This window comes from Prionailurus bengalensis, chromosome B3 (genome assembly GCF_016509475.1).
Source record: "Prionailurus bengalensis isolate Pbe53 chromosome B3, Fcat_Pben_1.1_paternal_pri, whole genome shotgun sequence".
NCBI classification, from domain to species: Eukaryota; Metazoa; Chordata; class Mammalia; order Carnivora; family Felidae; genus Prionailurus; species Prionailurus bengalensis.
Window position 1 is genome coordinate 88,910,085 of NC_057355.1, and position 18,395 is coordinate 88,928,479.

Below are 18,395 nucleotides of genomic sequence, written 5' to 3' on the forward strand. Positions count from 1 at the left end.
AAGATATTTTTAATGAAAATAAAAAAGATTTTTTTCTCTTTTTGTATTCAAGGAAAAGAAAAGATTTGTAAAAGAGAAAATGAAAAAAGAAAAAAAAAGAAAATTGAATAGATGAACCTACTAACAGATTGAAGTAGGACTAAAATTTCTTCATTTTCCTGTAGAAGTCAGTCTGTGTAGTTCTTTATAGTCCATAAATTAAGCTGGCGGTGAGACTTGTGTTCTGGAAGAGTGAAGTTGGCCCAGTTGGGCAAGGCTCAGTGTATCAGCTCTGCTCTCCACTAGATGGTGCTACTAGCCTACTGGGGTTGATTGTTGCAGAGCTTGTAGGTGCATATGCGCATGCGCAGGAGCGGTGAAAATGGCAGCAGCCAACTACCCAGTCTGCTCTCCTGGATCAGCAATCGTGCACCCATCCTCTGTCTTCAACTCTCATCCAGTCCCTGCTTTTTCAGTCTCCGTGACCAGACCCCAGGCAGTAACTCTCTCCCAAGCTTTGTCTCAGATGCGGCTGTTTTCCCCGGCCCCTTATTTCCAAAGGACTGTGGCTTTGACCTGTTCCGCCCCTCTTCAGGAGGGTCTCACTGAGCAATGGCTGAATGAGCAATTGCTGAATATTGGCTGCACCCAGGTATGCCTGCAGGACCCTGTTGATGTCGGTGCACTGAGACTGCGACCAGGTGCCAGCCTGTCCCAGAAAAAGTTTGTGCGACAGTGTAGCAGCAGTATTTAAGGGATTATGGAAAATCACAACACACATCTGGCACCAGGCTTCACCCTTAACGACTTTGTTCCAGCACCAGCTAATGTATCCACCTTCCGGGGTCTGCTGGGACCAGGTGGCTTCAACAGTCTCTACCAAATGTCCTTCCAGCAGTGGAACCGCTTTTCCCTGTGTGGCCTGAGAACCTCATGGACCCCACTGTGTTCCTGGGGATTCACCCTTCCCACCAGAACACCACCAGTTATCGAGCTGCAGAGTTGCAGCCTTTGCGCTCCACTTGTTTACAGTCTTAATGGAATTTAAACCCTCTCCTTTCTCCCTTTTTAGTTTAGTCCCTGTGGCTGTTTTCAATTTTCCACTTTCTCTCCGGCTGCTTTTGGGGGAGAGGGGTGCTTTTCCCGTATTGTCCCTCGCTCCCCAGTCTCCGTCCTCTCTCCGCCCGCAAAAGCGGTTCCCTACCTTTTGTGCCTTCTCGCTGCCTGAGTTTAGCTCTCCGCGCTGCATACCTGCTGAATTCTGTGGTTCAGGTTGTGCAGATTGTTGTGATAATCCTCCAATCAGTTTTCTAGGTGTGTAGGACGGTTTACTGTTGATCTGGCTGTATTTCATGAATGTGAGACAGACAAAAAGCTTCCCTGCTGTTCCGCCATCTTGGCTCCTCTCCTCCCTGTTTCTTTCTGTGCCCTCACATGGTGGAGACCATTAAAGGGCTCTAGCTTCTTCTTTCTATTAGGACACTAATCTCTTCTTGGCGCTCTACCCTTATGACCTCTTCTAAACCTTATTACCTCCCAAAGACCAAATCTCCTAACACTATCACATGAGGTTTGGGGTTTCCACATATAGTGTTTGGGTTCATAGCAAGAGAGGATGGAGACTTCCTTTGGAGAGCATAATCCTCAGTCCCCAGAATTTGGAAAGAGCTATCTTGTAAACATTTGGTGAGGCCTGACCTTTTATGTATGAATGTTCTTAGATTGGGTTTTTATGTTCTATTGTAAGAGATGGTGTGCTTCAAATAAATAAATAAAAGGAGAAAAAGAAAAAAATCCACAAAAACGTCCTGATATAGGTTGTTATGTTGTCATTTGCTTCTCTATAGCCTCACCATTTAGAAAACAATTTCTGGTTACTAAATTATGGTAAATTGAGGGTTTCAATGGATTAATCAAGGTTTTCTATTATATATTTCAATAGAAGACAATGAGTAATTACATGAATTACAAAACATAAAAGTAAAGCAAAATATAATGAGAAAAGGCAATTTATTAGTGTTTTCACCATGTTTCTGTGTATAGCTTGATGTATGCAGAGAATAGCAATTCGATTAGCTTCCCCCTCCTCCAGGGGTAGGCAGTAACTGGAGGATTTTTTTGATCATTTTATTCATTTCATGTTAAAACTATAGCACTTCTAATTTACAGACATATTGTGAATGTCAAGGAAATATCACCCAAATCATTGAAATACAGTGAAATTCATACGTTATATTTAAGTAACAGGTTGCCCTGGGCTCCAAGGGATGCACTCTTAAATAGAACTGGGATTTTGACTGTTCAGTTTTAGCACTTTAAAGGCACAGAGTAATCAAGGTGAATTTCTTAAAGGAAGAGACTCTGAGGATAGAAAGGTAACTGTGAAGTATTTCTGGAGAAGCCATTAAGTGGCAGATTGGCATACGGCTACATTTCAGATCCTGATTTGTTTGGTTTAATGTGAATCACTTTTTTCCCCCTTAAATTGAAGCCCAAATCCTATAATGGAGATACTTAAATGAACCCTCTGGGTCACTTAGGCATCTTTTTCAACATCCCTCTGAGAAATTCAATAGTCTGTTATAAAAATTGAGTTTTATATGTTTCTGTCGATGCCCGAGGAAAAATTTGATTATCCTCCAGATTTTTCCCAATCCTTTAACTAAATTGGATTATTTGCTGATTTACCCTTTAGTTCCCAGTGCCATAATAGTGTTTCAGTTTAAAACTTTATGGTATAAGCTGACAAGATTATAAGATGTTTATCTTCCTAGGGAAAGCAGCATGGGAAGTTTTGCCTTTGGCTTTATATGGATCCATTTTGGAATCCTGCTTTGATTGCCTGTGAATTGGGTGACCTTATGCAAATGACATGATTTCTGTTGGTTTCAGTCCCTTTATAAGTACAGCAGGGATACTAATAATAACCTTGCGTGGGATTTGGTCAAAATGAGTAGAGACACTGCATATGGAAATACTGGGTTCTGAGTAGGCTCTCAATAAATGTAAATCACCTTCCATCTCCCCACCTCCCAAACCATGTTTTATTTATTGAGGGAACATATAACCAAGGATGTGTTTAGATCCAGGATCTTTTATGATGGGAGTCCAAAATAATGCATCTTAAATCAATCTGTATCGAGAAGTAGAATAGTAGGAGTTATACATCAAAGACATTTATCACAAGGAATTGGCTTGTGCAGTGTGTGAGCAGGCATAGCCAAGCCTGCAATTAATAGGGCAGGCTGTCAGGAAGGGCAGAGGCTGAAGCTGCTGTCCGTAAGTAAAATTTATTCTTCTTAAGAGAAGCCTCAGCTCAACTTTGAAGGCCTTTAAACTGATTCAGTCAGGCCCACTCAGAATATCTACAATAATCTCTCTTAGGAAAGCCAACTGCTTATGGACTTTAATCACATCTATAAAATACTTTTACAGAAACACCTAGGTTAATGTTTGGTTGAATAACTGGAGACCATAGCTTAGTCAGACTGACAAACCAGGAAGACCGTCACACCATCCATCTGGCCTCTTTGGATTCTTTTGTTCATAGAAACTAGGCTACTTTCATTATAGTAAAATATGAGACTCAGTGTTTTTTAAACCAAATGGCAGAAGAAACATAAGGAAAAATTTGTGGTTTCATTTGAAGTCAAATGTGAAAGTTGAGCATAAAATAAGTATTTTCTACATACTAACAGAAATTATCTAATTTAGGGGCACCTGGGTGGCTCAGTCAGTTGAGCTTCTGACTTTGGCTCAGGTCATGATCCTGTGGTCCGTGAGTTTGAGCCCTGAGTTAGGGTCTGTGCTGATCATCAGAGCCTGGAGCCTACTTCAGATTCGGTGCCTGCCTCTCTCTCTGCCCGTCCCCTGCTCACGCTCTTTAAAAATAAATAAACAGTATAAAAAAATAAAAAGAAATCATCCAATTTTTTCTTGTTTATAGATTTACAGTTGGTCTCTTTTGCTGGGATGTAAGCTCCCTGAAATAGGAGTTTGTTGTGTTAACTTCTAAATGTCCAACATCTTAAATAGCACTTGGTGTAAGACAGATACTCAATAAATATTAATGGCATAAGTCAATAAATGATTTCTTCCAGAGAAGAGTTGTTTCATTTCTTTGTCTGAATAAAGAGTTTTCTGTTATGTTTACATGATTCACTTTTGGCTTCAGCTGTGTATCGCACCAAGGTTTGTGGCTAAGTGTAGACTGAGGAATGAATTCTGACCTGCCCTTTGCTCACCAAGCCAGGTGCCTCAGTTTGGGCTGTGTCAGGAGGAAGATGTGCTTTTTCTTCCATGAAAGGGGCCCAAATGCACACACCCAACTGTGTTCTTGGGGTGGAGGAAGGAGAGTGTGCCATCCTGCAGTTATCACACAAGTTAGTGGTAACCCTGGCATTCTTCCATTATAACTTCCTATTACATGGTAGAGATCTGTGAGGATAACAAGCAAAAGGACTAAAATACCCCACCTGCTCTTCTTGGGGGCAACTTCCTCTACAAAATCATGATCCTGCTTCCTCTCCATAGGGAACAAACCCTAGTATTAGGGTAGTTAAAGATCAGAATAATAATTTTTTGGTGACTTTAAGATTTAGTACTTAGACTTTATTTCCAATATTTTCTGAGAAAAATATGCATACTCTATAAATGCATGAATTATTTGATACATAAAAGATTATGTATGAGGGTGCCTATGTGGCTCAGTTGGTTGATCATGACTTTTGATTTTGGCTCAGGTCATGATCCCAGGGTCATGGGATTGAGCCCTGCATTCAAGCTCCAAGCTCAGCCCTCCAGCTGAGTGTGGAGCCTGCTTAAGATTCTCTCTCTCTCTCTCTCTCTCTCTCTCTTTCTGCCCCTCTCCCTGCTCATGTTCTTTCTCTCTCTCTCAAATAAAAAAAAAGAAAAAAAAGATTATGTATGGCATGTGAGTTATAAAGTATAACAACCATGCAAATACTCATGAATTCACAAACTTAGGAAATAAAAATCAGTAATACTATTGAAAATTCTGTTCTATTCCATATCCTCCCTTATCACCCTGCCTCCTCCAGAAATCACCAGTGTCCTGAATTTTGTATTTATCATTCAGTTGGTATTCTTTACAGTTCTACCAGATATGTATGAATCCCTAAACAATATATTTTTTCATTTGCTTCTTTTTAACTTTACATCAATGGTGTGACAGTATATATAATTTTTCAATAATCTGCTTTCCTTATTTAATATGCTTTTAAGAGTCATCCAGTGTGTATGTATTACCATAATTCATATACTTTATTCCCATGGAATATTGCATTGTATGAATTATACCATAGTTTATTTGTCCATTCTCTTGTCAGCAGACTTTTCTACCCTTCTTTTTTTCTTGTATGAGCAGTGTTACTATGAATATTCTTGTAAACATATCCTGAAGCAGATATATGGGAAAATGGACTCTAGCGGTTTTCTAGTTGAAACCCTTCTTTTATGGACAAATAAACTGAGGCCCAGAGGCTCCAGTCAGTTGGTAGTAAGACTACAGATAAGATCCCCTGACTTTCATGTTTTATTCATTCTGTGCCACCTCCATATGAATATGCTGAAACTTATTTTCAAGAAAAAAGTTTACTCTTTTAATGGTTTGTATTTGGCTAATGTAGTCGCTAAAGGTTTTTTTGTTTTTGTTTTGTTTTTTATAACTTTAGGAGGAAAGGAAGCCAACTTATCTCCTGCACCTGTGAGAAAGAAGAAAGGCATAATCAGGGAGTTGATCTGGGCTAAGGAGCAACTCTGGGACTCTTGGTAAGGTCAATCATCCTCCTTCTCCATTTACCAACTTTTTCTTTAAGTATAATGTGCATACAGAAAAGTGTATGCACAACGCGAATATAGCTTGATGAACTTGTACAAAGCGAACATACTCATGTAACCAGCACACAGGTCTAGGCAGAGAATACAATCAATATCCCAGGTGTACACCTCTGCCCCTGTTTCCCTCCCAGTCACTATACAGGCACCGCTCTTCTCCCTCCACCCCCGCCCTCCTCTCTTCCATCCCCTGGGGAAGGCTCTTTGAATTTTCTGACATTTTGAAATGATGGCACTTGTCGTACTGTGGATATAATATAGCTCATGGAGGTATAAAAGCAGAGTTAAATTTTAGCTATAATATTTCCTCACCATGTGACTTTGGGTCCCTGTAATTCTCTGGTTCTCAATTGCCGTCTCTGTAACATAGAGATAATAAAGAATTTTTGGTTTGACAAGCAATTTAAATGAGCTAAGAGAAGCAGACTTTTCTCGTAAAGATCCTGGAATAGAGTAGGTACTCAGTAAATGTTGAACCCTGAATGCTGAGTGTCTCTTTATGAGTTGGAGGTTATGAACTCAATAAGACATAATTTCTAGATTGTACAATCTTTTGACATTAACCCATGTACATGTTCTCCTGTCTCTAGTGCCACAGCCTGTTTTCTTAGGCATTTTTCTATTCTAGGGACAAGATTTCCTGAAACATTCTTCATCCTGAATGACGTGAAACTAGAGTTCCAATATGTAGTCTAGGCTCACCTTACAAGTCCTGGTTTGCTGGCCTCATTATTTGTTGGATATGAGCTTTGATAAAATTCTTATTATGGAGTGGAAGAAAGCAGCAGTGTAGATCAATGGCTTCTCTCATATTTATGGTCTAGACTTGAAACTTGTTTTAATTTACACTTGACAACTTTGGAATGCAATGCCACTCTCTGAATAACTCCAATTTTAGGCTCTGCTTTCAGTACTGAATGAAGGGCAATATTTCTATCTTTATTAAGTGCTAATGGTAGATGTCACTATATAATAAATATAATATCCTTAACTTTTGGAATTGGATATAAGTGGTAAAGTCTACCTATTTTCTATTTCATTCTCTTATTTAGAATATGAACTGTTCATTCATTTTGTATATGCTTGTCATACAGTTTTTATCTTTTCCCTTGTTTACTGAAATCATTAGAGTGGCTAGATGTGCACTAAATGTATATTTTATATATTTCTGTTTTCCGGAGAAGAGGAGGAAACATTTTTTCTTCCTACTGCCATGGTTTTATTTTCTATGCAGTATAAGCACATTTTAATTGTATCATGAATTTCAGTGCCCATTAATTTGAGGCAATAGACCATATTTGTAGTTTTAAATGAGGCTGTGAAAATTTCATCAGTTTTCATAGTTTCACCTGTAAATAAAAATGAGGGCAGAGTATTAAAGTATAAGAAATGTAGATGGAGAGCAAAAGGTGAAATTTGTACTTACTGTTTGTATACTGTGTATGTAGGTATCACTGTACTTTCACCTATGCTATCTCATTTAATGTCACCATGCCAAAGTAAAGGCACTATAAAAATCAAACATGTGTTTTGTGGCACCAAGGTGACTGTACATTTCTATTAGGAATCTTTTTTTTCAACTTAAAAACAAAAATTTATTATGTAGACCACAAGTTTGACGTTATAATTTGAGTCAACATATTGAGTGCAAGTTCACAAAATGGGTCCCCAGAGGAAGAATTATCTGATAAAGAAGATGCATTCTTCTTCCATGTCCTAACCACCTTGGCTCCTATGGAGATGCTCTCCCTCCACAAAGAATACCAAATCAGTTCAAGAGCAAAAGTCCTTCTTATCTAATATGGAATTAGAAGACCCTTGTAACTAATGTTACAAGCTATTCCTTTGTTTCCTGGGAACTAAGTCCACCTGACGTGGATATTACTCTTCTTAACATCCAATGGGTTCTGTGAGAGGTTAAAACTAAGAAGTCTAATGCTTTTCCCTAAAGGTGTTCCAGGGAGGAATCCAGACTACTGGGTCACTACCACTTATGTTTCTTCTATCTCAGTGGCTGTCATCAATGGTTGCAGAGGAAGAGGCCCGCTTGACAATCAATCTTACAGTATGGGGTTTTCCCACAGCTACATTATTGATAACTCTTCTCTCCCTCTTTTTAATTTTTAATTTAAAACAAATTCCAGTATAGTTAACATACAGTGTTATGTTAGTTTCAGGTGTATAATATAGTGATTCAACAATTCTATACATCACTCGGTGCTCATCATGATAAGTGTACTTTTTAATCTCTATCACCTATTTCACCCATCCCCTGACCCCCCTCCCCCCACCTTATCTCTGGTAGCCATCAGTTTGTTGTCTATAGTTAAGAGTCTGTTTCTCAATTTGTCTCTCTCAGTCTCTCTTTTTTCCTTTGCTCATTTGTTTGGTTAAGTTCCACATATGAGTGAAATCATATGATATTTGTCTTTCTCTGACTTATTTTGTTTAGCATTATACACTCTAGATCCATCCATTGTGTTGCAAATGGCAGGATTTAATTCTTTTTTATGGCTGAATAGTATTCTGTTGTATATACATATATATCTTCTTTATTCATTCATCAACTGATGGACATTTGGGTTCTTTCATAATTTGGCTATTGTAAATAATGTTTCAAGAAACATAGGGGTGCATACATTCCTAGTGTTTTTGTGTTCTTTGAGTAAATATCCAACTGTATGATTACTGAATTATAGGGTAGTTCTGTTTTTAACTTTCTGAGGAATCTCCAAACTGTTTTCCATGGTAGTTGTACCAGTTTGCACTTTGACCAACGGTGTACAAGTGTTCCTTTTTGTTCACATTCTTGCCAACACTTGTTTCTTGAGTTTTTGATTTTAGTCATTCTGACAGGTGTGAGGTGATATATCACTGTAGTTTTCATTAGCATTTCCCTGATGGTAAGTGATAATGAGCATCTTTTCATGTGTCTGTTGGCCATCTGGAAGTCTTCTTTGGAGAAATGTCTGTTTAGGTCTTCTGTCCATTTAATTGGTTTATTTGGTTTTTGTGTGTGTTGAGTTGTATAAGTTCTCTTTATAACTTGGATACTAACCTTTTATTGGATATGTCATTTGCAAATATCTTCTTTCATTTAGAAGATTGTATTTTAGTTTTGTCAATTGTTTCTTTCACAGTGTAGAAGATTTTTATTTGGATGTAGTCCCAATAGTTTAATTTTGCTTTTGTTTTCCTTGCCTCAGGCAACCTACCTAGAAGCAGTTGCTTTGACTGATGTCAAAGAAGTTACTGCCTACATTCTCTTTTAGGATTTTTATAGTTTCAGGTCTCACGTTTAGTTCTTTAATCCATTTTGAATTTATTTTTGTGTGTGGTGTAAGAAAGTGGTCCAATTTCATTCTTCTGCATGTTGCTGTCCAGTTTTCCTAACACCGTTTGCTGAAGAGATTGTCTTTTTTACATTTGATATTATTACCTGCTTTGTCAAAGATTAATTGTCCATATAGTTGTGGGTTTATTTCTGGGTTTTCTGTTCTATTCCATTGATCTATGTATCTATTTTTTGTGCCACTTCCATACTATTTTGATTACTACAGCTTTGTAATATAACTTGAAGTCCAGATTTGTGATGCCTCCAGCTTTGCTTTTCTTTTTCAAGATTGCCTTGGCTATTTGAGGTCTTTTGTGGTTCCATACACATTTTAGGATTGTTTGTTCTAGATCTGTGAAAAATGTTGGTGGTATTTTGATAGGGATTGCATTATATGCGTAAATTGCTTTGAGTAGTATAGACATTTTAACAATATTTATTCTTGCAATCCATGAGCATGGAATGTCTTTCCATTTCTTTGTGGGTTTTTTAATTTCTTTCATCAGTGTTGTAGTCTTCGGAGTACAGATCTTTCAACTCTTTGGTTAGGTTTGTTCCTAAGCATCTTATAATTTTTGGTGCAGTGGTAAATGGGATTGTTTTCTTAATTTCTCTTTCTCCTGCTTCATTATTGGTGTAGAGAAATGCAACATAATTCTATACATTGATTTTGTATCCTATGACTTTACTGAATTCATTTCTTAGTTCTAGCAGTTTTTTGGCAGATTCTTTTGAATTTTCTATATTAGTATCAAGTTGTCTGCAAATAGTGACAGTTTTACTTCTTCCTTACTGATCTGGATGCTTTTTATATCTTTTTGTTTGACTGCTGTGGCTAGGACTTTCAGTACTATGTTAAATAACAGTGGTGAGAGTGGACATCCTTGTCTTATTCCTGATATTAGGGGAAAAGCTCTCGGTTTTTCCCCAATAAGGATGATGTTAGGTGTGGTTTTTCATAGATGGAATTTATTATCTTGACGTGTTTTCCCTCTAAGCCTACTTTGTTGAGGTTTTTTTTAATCATAAATGGATGTTGTACTTTGTCAAATGATTTTTTTTTTACATCTATTGAAAGTATCATACGATGTCTCTCTCTTGTTGATGTATTGTGTCAGATTGATTGACTTGTGACTATTGAACCATCCTTGCATCCCATGGATAAATACATTTGATCACGGTGTATGATTTTTTTTAATGTGTTGTTTCCATTTGCTAATATTTTGTTGAAGATTTTTGTATCTATGTTGACCACAGACATCGGCCTATAGTTTTCTTTTTTAGTGGAGTCTATCTGGTTTTGCTATCAGGGTAATTCTGGTTTCAGAGAATGTTTTAGGAAATTTTTCTTGTTTTTCTATTTTTTGGAATAGTTTGAGGAGAATAAGTAACTCTTATTAACTCTTCTTTAAATTTTTGGTGGAAGTCACCTGTGAAGCTGTCTGGCCCTGGACTTTTGTTTGTTGGGAGTTTTTTGATTACTGATTCAATTTCATTGCTGGTATTGGTCTATTTGCATTTTCTGTTTTTTTCCTGATTCAGGTTTGGGAGGTTATACATTTCTAGAAATTTATTCATTTCTTCAAGGTTGTCCAGTTTGTTTGCATATAATTTTTCATAATATTCCCTTACAGTCTTTTATATCTCTGTGGTGTTGATGGTTATTTCTCCCCCTTCATTTCAGATTTTATTTATTTGAGTCTTTTTTTTTTTAATGAAATTGGCTGCAATTGATCTTTTCAAAGAATCAGCTCTTGGTTTTCACTGATTTGTTCTATTGTTTTTTAGTTTCCATTTCATTTATTTTTGTTCTAATCTTTATTATTTCTTTCCTTCTATAGGTTTTGGGTTTTGTTTGTTGTTCTCTTTCTAGTTTCTTTAGATGTGGTTAGGTTGTTTCTTTGGGATGTTTCTCGGTTCTTCAAGTAGGTCTGCTTTGCTTAAACTTCTCTCTTAGAACAGCTTTTCCTGTGTCCCAAAGATTTTGGACTGCTGTGTTTTCATTTTCATTTGTCTCCATGTATTTTTTGATTTCCTCTTTGATTTCATGCTTGATCCACTAATTGTTTTAGTAGTATGGTATTTAATCTCCATGTATTTATGTTTTCTCAAGTCCAGTGAGCATCTTTATGATCATTATTATAATTCTCTATCAAGCATAATACTTATTTATGTTTTGTTTAGATCTCCTGCTCTGATTTTTGTCCTTTCTTTCATCTGGGACATATTCTGCCTCCTCATTTTGTCCGCCTCTCTGTGTCTGTTTCTGTTTGTTAGGAAAGTCAGCTACATCTTCTTTTAAAAGTAGTGGCTTCATGAAGAAGAGATACTATAGTGCCCTGCAGTGCAGTGTCCCCTGTTCACCAGAAACTGGCACTTCAGGGGGTCTCCTATGAGTGTTCCTGGCACCCTGATGTTGTATCTGAGTCACTTTTCCTTCTAGTCCAGTTATCTGCACTGACTCTCTGCCTGTTGTGGGTTGTGCTTTCTCACTGTGTTGTTAGTGGGACTTAGGCAGGCCAGCTATGAGGAGGCATGCCCTCAGAGGAACTCAGGGGTGGGGCAGTGGTATTAACAAAATTTGCACTAAGCCCAGTGTGATGGGCAGCAGGCTTGGAGTGGGCGAGTCCTTAGGAGAACTGGTGGGCTGGGTGCACTGTCAGGAGGTTAGGTAGCAAGTGTCTGTGCAGTGCTGGCTCCTGCAAGTGGCACTGTGTTTATGCTGGAGGGCAGGGGAAGAAAATGACACCTGCCAGCTCCTTTGTTCCCAGAGAAGTCCTCCAACATGCTCACCTAAAATCAGTATAAATAGATCTTCCTACTGTTTGCCCCAGGAATTGTGCAAACTTCCGTTTCTGTGTTGTCTTTCTGTGGGCTGCTGTTTTGTTAAGGGTGGTGACCCAGCTATCACTTACCCTCCCAGCCAGCCCAGTGCTGAGTCAGTTGACTTTTAAATCTCCATGTTCCAAATCCCACTGGTTATACAAACAGATCTACTAGGCACTGTGTGGGAATCATCCTATAGGAGTCTAAAACTTTCATTCCTACCTTCCCGACATTGCTTACGTCTGTTCCCTTTGCTAATTCCCCATTACTGATGTTTATCCCATTAGTTCCGACCAGGGCCATTGGCAGCTTCCTCTAAATCATCTTGCTGCCTTCAGTCTTGATCATGTTGGATTTATTGTCCATAGTGCACCCTGGCATAGTGCTAAATGATCTTCCTGTACTCAAATATGATCTTTTCCCTGTGTTTAAAACCCTTCTAAATCTGTCTTCCCAGTGGCAACAAGATAAATCTAGACACTTCTTGCATGTTATAGGAAGCTCTTATGATCTAATTCCTCTTTGATAAATTTTAAAAATTTATATGTATATTCATCTTGAATGCAAACATGAGGTTTTGGAGGCAGAGATAGAGTTATCATTACAGCAATGACTGCACTCATTCCTCACACCTAGTAATTCACATGTGATACAATGAGAGCCAGATGTTATCCTGTATGTTGGGGAAAGGGAGATACTACACTATGGGAGAAGAATCTTGAAATTATGAATCTGGGAGTTTATATAGGCTACATGCTGCCCCATCATCTCTTGAGGGAAGAAGAGAAACCTTTACTCCTTAGTTTTTTTTCTTTTTTTTTACTCTTTAGTTAAATTTTTTTTAATGTTTATTTACATTAGAAAGAGAGAGAACATGTGAGTAGGGGAGGGGCAGAGAGAGAGGGAGATGCAGAATCTGAAGTAGGCTCTAGGCTCTAAGCTGTCAGCACAGAGCCCGATGTAGGGCTCTGAACTCACGAACCATGAGATCATGACCTGAGCTGAAGTCAGATGCTTAACCAACTGAGCCATGCAGGTGTTCCTACTCTCTAGTTTTTATAGTTCTTTGGAATGTAAAGGACTGGCTCAGGATTTCATTCTCCTTAGATAAGGAAAGAGAGAGAGAACTCTAAAATTTCTGGAGGTCTCTGGGTAGTCAATCACTCTTTAACTTCCAAGATTAATCCTTTAACCCAGGTTCCAGTTTTCTTTGGTCTGAAACATGGGAACATTGGCATTCCAGTTTCACAGTTCTCACCTTTCCAGGCTCATTCCCTGTTCCTTCTCTGCTCAAACACTGTGCTCCATCACTGCTAAACTACTTGCAGTTTTTTATACTATGTGGTTTCAGCCCTTATGTCTTTGTTTTTTTGTTCTAATACTGTCTCATTAATTCTTTTTTGCTCATTATTTCCATCAAGGAGAAATTTCCATATAGTGAAATGTACTGATCTTAAGTCTGTAATTTGGTAAGTTTTGATAAATATAAGTAGCTGTGTAACACCACCCCAATCAAAATTTAACACATTGCTAACATAGAAGAAAGTTCTCTTTGTGTCTCTGTCAATTTCCCTCTCCTCTCATAGCCAACTACTATTCTGATTTCTATCACTATTGAATAGTTTTGCCTGTACTTGAACTTCATATAAGTGGAATCATATAGTATGTACTCTTCCTTTTCTGGCTTCTTTAGCTCAACATAGTATTTTTGAAATCAGCAGCTTATTCTTTATGTGGAGTAGTTTCCATTGTATGAATACTGCTTATTAAGTTTGTTTTATTCTTCTCTGATGACATTGGGTTGTTTTCAGTTTTTGTCTATTCTGAATGAGTAGAGCTGCCATAAATCCTCTTATTTAAGACTTTTTTCTTTTCTTTTCTTTTTTTATTTGTGGGCCTATCTTTTTGTTTCTCTTGGGTAAATACCTAAGGGGGGCAATTGCTGGATTGTAAACAGAGTATATGCTTAACTATACAAGAAACTGCCAAATACTATTCCAAAATGGCTGTATCTTCATGCTCCATGCTTTCTGAACATACAGTTTTCTCTAACTGGGAGATTCTTCTGACCCCTTCAGCTTAGTGAACTCTTATCTTTCAATTCATAGCCCAAAGCATCACCTCCTCTGTGAAAGCTTTGAGAGAGTTGATTATACTCATTTAGGCTGCCATTTTGTCTCATTCATCCTTCTTCATTTCAGCTGCCTCTTCCCCCCTCCCTCCAAGCCATGGAAAGCAGGAATAAGGTTATATATATCTTACACACTCAAGGTGTATTAGGGGAAGCTACCAATATTGTATAGTATATGTCATTCCATAAACTTCTACTAAGCAATTACCATGCCAGACAGAACAGATGATAAGTTTATAAATAAAGAAGACTTATTACATGTAGATGTCAGTTAGTTTTGTTCACTGATTGATGGAGGAATCTGATTGATGAAAGATGTTATGTTGGGGACAAAGAAGTTTGGCTGCCATACCTCTTTTTGTTTATATAGTGAAAATCCGAGGAAAGCTAGCATGAAGTCACATAGGGTTGAAATATTTACTGTTGCCTCAACAAGGCAAGAAGAAATAAAAAGAATATATATGGATTATTTAATATTCAAGGTCACAAACATCATTATCCTTTAATTCAAATGGAGGAAGGTGGTACAACAAACTATCTTATTACTACCATCTTCCCTTTCTTTTATGCTATTTTTTTTGAATTTTAAATATTTTATCTTTAATCCATCAAAGGATCATGACTTTTTCTGTCTCCTGTGAAGATGATCTATCCACAGAGCTTTCACTGACTAGACAGTGGATGTTGTGTGGGTTGTGGAGCAAGATGAGAAACAACATCCAGATAACATGTGTACCAAGCAGTAGTAACAGAAAATGCATTTATTCTTTTTCGTGTGCTTTCTAAAAAAAGGGGGGGGGGAGGGGCTTGTCCTTTACAACAAGAAGCTATTTTAATAGTTTGTTGTTTGAAATCTGTTGAGGATTCTTCTCCACAATTCCCAGTTAAGGAAGAAGAGTTATCATTACTTAATAGTCAGTAAGGTTGACATTTAATGAGAAAGCAGTTCTCAAAAGTGGATGAGTTTTAAAGCTCTCAGCATGAATAGGTTGAAATATTAAAGGCAACAGCTGCCTATAAACGATTGTTGCTAGCTTCAATTTACATAGTAAAGAGCACAGAAAACTTCTGTGATTTCTTCATTCTTAACAATTTAATGATCAAACTATAAGACAATGCACACTTTAAGTTGGTGACTTTTAAGTTTTGTTTTTCAGAAAGGCACTAAAGGCAGATGAATAAGCTCATGTGCTACCAAAAACACCATAGGAAAATATTTATGCAGCACCATTCTTAGCTAATGTGCCAGTTTTTCTCAGAATACGCAATCAGATGCTATTTCTATGAATTTCACTAACAGAGGTTGCTTAAAGGGCTCATGGAACACTGTATGCTCATTCTTTTTTTTATTTTTTAAGTTCATTTATTTAGAGAGAGAGAGCAAGCATGTGTGTGAGAAAGCACACATGAGAGAGTACATGCACAAGTTAGGGAGGGGTAGAGAAAGGGGGAGAGAGAGAATCTTAAGTAGGCTCTGCACTGTCAGTGTGGACCTCAGTATGGGGTTTGAACTCACAAAGTACAGGATCATGACCTGAGCTAAATTTGGATGCTTAACCAACTGAGCCACCCAGGTGCCCATATGTTCATTCTTTAAATGAACTGGAGGAAAGTTGATGGCTTGGGACTGAATTTATCAATATAATATATGTGGTGTTTATTCATTGAGTGCTTTCTATGTTCAAAATGCTGAGGAGGAAAACATTGGAGATACTCTTTGGTTTTGGAGAAATTTTAGATTTTGATTATGCTTTGGAATAATTGGCACATGTACATATCAACATAAATATTGTAAATGCATATTTCAACAAAGCATGCTTATGTGGGTCCTGAAATATCTTGAAAGGAAGTCTTTAAGTATGATTATATTCTGAGCATAACTTACTTTAAAAATGAAACTGGTTAAAAACTGAAAACCGTTTTGAGCTCTTAGATTTTATTTTGGGTCAGTATTAAAGTGTAAATATATTTTTATTAAATTAAAAAGTAGAAGACTTTCGGGAAAGATGGCAGAGTAGGAGTATCTTAAGCTCACCTCATCCCACAACTAGAAGGAAGTTATGTTTATGGGAAGATGAATCCCCATAAAATTTGGCTTTGAAACCTAGAAGGGCCTAACAATCAGAGTAGGAGTATCTTAAGCTCACCTCATCCCACAACTAGAAGGAAGTTATGTTTATGGGAAGATGAATCCCCATAAAATTTGGCTTTGAAACCTAGAAGGGCCTAACAATCAGTGGAGCTTAACACCTGCAACTTTTAAAAATTAGTGGGCTGGACTCAGGGAGAGCCAGGAGGGCAGAGGCCCCGCCCTTAAAGAAACAGCATAACAAACAGCCCCACAAAGATACAGCACAGAAGCAACAGTTTGAAAAAACATCTGGGGTATGCTGGAAGATTTATTTACTAATCTCAGAGCATGTGCTGGGGGTACAGAGATCTTTGGGGGATTTCTCTAAGAACAAAAGAACTGGCGAGCACCATTTTCCTTCCTGCCTCCCACCCCTCCCCCCCACCCAGCCGAGGTACTGGAGATACTTGAGATACTTGAGATACTCGAGTACCTACTAGAATCAGCAGAGCATGAACACTCTCTACCTAGCTTGTTAAAGTGCATCCCTGCCTCCCCCTCCCACCATCATGTTCTCCTCTGGACACACCCCCTCCAGTACACTCTTGACCATAGTGGTGCCATAAGCCTGGCAGCGTGCAGGCATCCCTGATGGGCCAGTGTAAATTCACAGTGACTCCTGACATGGGGAGAGCAGAAGATAACCACACACACCAGTCAACTGTGGCCCCAACAGTTGGCTGGGGTCAGGTGTCTGACTGCAGGCCCTGCCCACCAATGGAAGCTTTTCAAGGGACAACAGGGAATGTGCCCCGCAGGTCAGTGCAACTGTATCTCTGCCTGGTCTGACTCAACTCAAGCCCAAGGAGGTCACAGAAGTAATGATTATAAAGACATTTACTGGACTTAAGTAAATAGTGGAGGACTTCAGTAGAACTCTTAACAAAGAATTAGAAAACAAACACACAAAAAGAACTGATCAGAGATGAAGAACTCACTAACTGAAATTATGAATACACTAGAGGGAATAAATAGTGTACTAGAGGAAGCAGATGATGCATCAGCAACCTGGAGGACAGACTAATGGAATAAGAAATATTCAATCAAACTGATTGAAGCAATCAAACTGAACAGGAAGCAGAAAATCTGAAAGCAATCAAACTGAACAGGAAGGAGAAAAAATAATACAAAATGAAAATACTCTAGGGAATTTAGTGACACCATCAAGTGTAATAACATTTTCATTATAGGGATCCTGGAAGAAGAGAGAAAACTTCCCAAATCTGGGGACGGAAATGGAAATCCAGATCCAGGAAGCACAGAAATCCCCAATAAAATCAACCCAAGGAGGTCTACACTGAGACACATATTAATTAAAATGGCAAAAAGTAGTGATAAAGAGATAATTTTAAAATCAGCAAGAGAAAAGAAAGCAGTTACATCTTAGAGAAACCCAATAAGGCTATCAGCTGATTTTTCAGTAGAATCTTTGCAGTCCAGAAGGGAGTGACATGATATATTCAAAATACTGAAAGAAAAAAAAAATAACCCTGCAGGCAAGAATACTCTACTAAGTAAGGTCATCATTCAGAACAGAAGGAGAGATGAAGAGTTTCCCAGATAAACAAAAGTTAAAGGAATTCATGACCACTAAACCAGCCCTACAAGAAATGTTAAAGGGGACTTTTTGAGTGGAAAAGAAAGACAATAAGTAGGAATAAGAAAAGCTTCTGCACAACAAAGGAAACAATCAACAAAATTAAAAGACAGCCTACTGAGTGGAAGAAGACATTTGCAAATGAAGTATTTGATAAAGGGTTTATATCCAAAATATATAAGGTACTTATAAAACTGAACACTGAAAAAGCAAATAATCCAGTTTAAAAATGGGCAGAAGACATGAACAGACATTTCTCTAAAGAGTACATACAGATGGCCAGCAGACACATGAAAAGATGCTTAATGTCAGGGAAATGCAAATCAAAACCACAATGAGATATTACCTCAAACCTGTCAGAATGCCTAAATAAAAAACACAAGAAACAACAGGTGCTGGCAAGGGTGTACAGAAAAAGGAAACTTGGTGCACTGTTGGTAGGAATGCAAATTGGTGCAGTCACTGTGGAAAACAGTATGGAGGTTCCTCAAAAAATTAAAAATTGAATTAGCATATAATCCAGTAATTCTACTGAGTATCT

The 18,395-nt window shown here is 37.9% G+C and overlaps 1 long non-coding RNA gene across 1 annotated transcript in view; it reads left to right on the plus strand.

The window, feature by feature from the left end:
• Window positions 1-5,672: 5,672 nt before the first annotated feature.
• Window positions 5,673-18,395, plus strand: part of LOC122467940 — a 35,011-nt gene continuing 22,288 nt past the window's right edge. Inside the window, exon 1 of the long non-coding RNA XR_006293105.1 lies at window positions 5,673-5,769. This is a non-coding gene — a long non-coding RNA (uncharacterized LOC122467940). The remainder of the gene's footprint in view (window positions 5,770-18,395) is intronic.